This window comes from Nannospalax galili, unplaced genomic scaffold, assembly GCF_000622305.1.
Source record: "Nannospalax galili isolate Female #2095 unplaced genomic scaffold, S.galili_v1.0 scaffold1448, whole genome shotgun sequence".
Taxonomy (NCBI): domain Eukaryota; kingdom Metazoa; phylum Chordata; class Mammalia; order Rodentia; family Spalacidae; genus Nannospalax; species Nannospalax galili.
The window spans coordinates 305,300-307,124 of NW_008358646.1; the positions used below are offsets into that span (position 1 = coordinate 305,300).

The 1,825-nt window shown below is 43.5% G+C and overlaps 1 pseudogene; it reads right to left on the reverse strand.

Annotated features, from left to right (window-relative positions):
- Window positions 1-657, reverse strand: part of LOC103724849 — a 7,144-nt pseudogene extending 6,487 nt beyond the window's left edge.
- Between the last annotated feature and the right edge of the window lie 1,168 nt (window positions 658-1,825).

Below are 1,825 nucleotides of genomic sequence, written 5' to 3' on the forward strand. Positions count from 1 at the left end.
AGACTCGGAGCCTGGATCACCTCACTCAGACTCGGAGCCTGGATCACTTCACCGAGACTCGGAGCTGGAGCTGGAGCAGGAGCTGAATCACTGAGATCTGAGCTGAGTCACTTGTCTTGAGCTGTAACACTAAATCCTGTGATCCAGTCTCCCCAGGGGGCGCTATTCCTCCATCACGACTCACGGACACCCTGGCTTTCACCGTTCCTCGTACGCTTCCCGTGTGGTCCAAGTGGCCAGTGGACCTCACATCCTGAGGAAGGTATATGGGTGAAATAGGGACGGGATCGACTGAGTAGACCTCAGTAGAAGAGGAGCTTTCACTGCCCAGGAGTGCGTGCTGGGACCCTGAGAGCCCAGCGCGGCCACGCCTATAATCAGTAACACACTTTTGGATTCTTAGCACTTTTTCACAATTTTTGCTTCTTTAAAACTGGGTGTATAATTTCTTGCTTCTCGATTAAGAAGCTTTTGTATTTTGGGTGTTATTTTGGCCTTGGGTTTCAGACGTACTCCAGAGTTATCCAGAATCAACAACTGGAAACAGTATGGATATGCTTCTTCAAAAGTGCTATTCCCTAGCAGGTAGCCCGCCTGGCCCTGGAGGCTTTCGAAGAAGCCCCGAGCCACAGCTTTAAGGTAGTGCTTCTTCGGCATGGCCGCGGCTGCCCCGAGCTGCCCAAACCCGGCGAATGAATCATAAAATATATATTTTTTAAATTGTCTCATCTTGGTTTTGAGCCGGGCATGGTGGCACAGGCCTTTAATCCCAGCACTTGGGAGGCAGAGGCAGGCGGATTTCGGTGAGTTCAAGGCCAGCCTGGTCTATATGGTGAGTTCCAAGGCAGCTGGGGCTACAGGGAGACCCTGCTTCAAAAAGACAAAAAAAAAAAAATTGTCTCATCTTGGTTTAATTTTTGTAAGTCATATGTGATTTGAAATTCATCCATTTCTTTTAGGTTTTCCAATTTTGTGGAATGTTTTCAAGGTAATACCTAATGGTTTTCATTGCAATGGTTCCCTTTTCCATCTCTAATTTTTGCAATTTGGGTCTCTCTCTCTCTCTCTCTCTCTCTCTCTCTCTCTCTCTCTTTTGGTTAGTTTGATTAGGGGTTTGTCAATCTTGTTTATCTTTTCAAAGAGCTTGAAAACAAGGTGTGGCACTGGAACAGTGAAGCAAGGAAAAAGATGAGTAAGTGGGAATTCTAGGATGCATACAACATGAAGAGACCAAATCTGTGGCTACTAGGCAGAGAGAAAGGAGATGATCTTGTTCTAAAGGCATAGAAAGCATTGTAAAAGTGATCACAACAGAAATTTTTGTTAAAACATGTATGTTAAGCCCTTATGCTATTTTATACAAATTGTGAACTGCAAGAATTATATTAAGCGTTTATTCAATATCTTAAACGTCATAGCAAGAGATGTATATGGTGGATTGTTACAGGAATTGTTTTGGAAGCCAGAATCATGGCTACAGCACTCACCTCTGCTGTGGCTCTGCAGCAGACTGTTCAGTGAAAAGACCTTATTTTATGGTCAGGAAACAAGTACAGGATTTGATATGGTCACATAGACTACCATGTCATTATAGTTACTCAGTTCTGTGGTATACGTGTTTCATATCATGAATCTGAGCATGACTGACAAAAGGTTAAAAATCATTACTGGGCCTTGATCCTTTTCATAATGTTTCATTGGATATCTTAAAATCATAGTCAAGTATTTGTAGCAACGGCCTGAGCGCCAATTGTTGGTGGCAAACAAATCTGGGAAAGTATGGCTGCTTCATTAGACCATTTCCAAAGTTCCTTGTTAATCCATG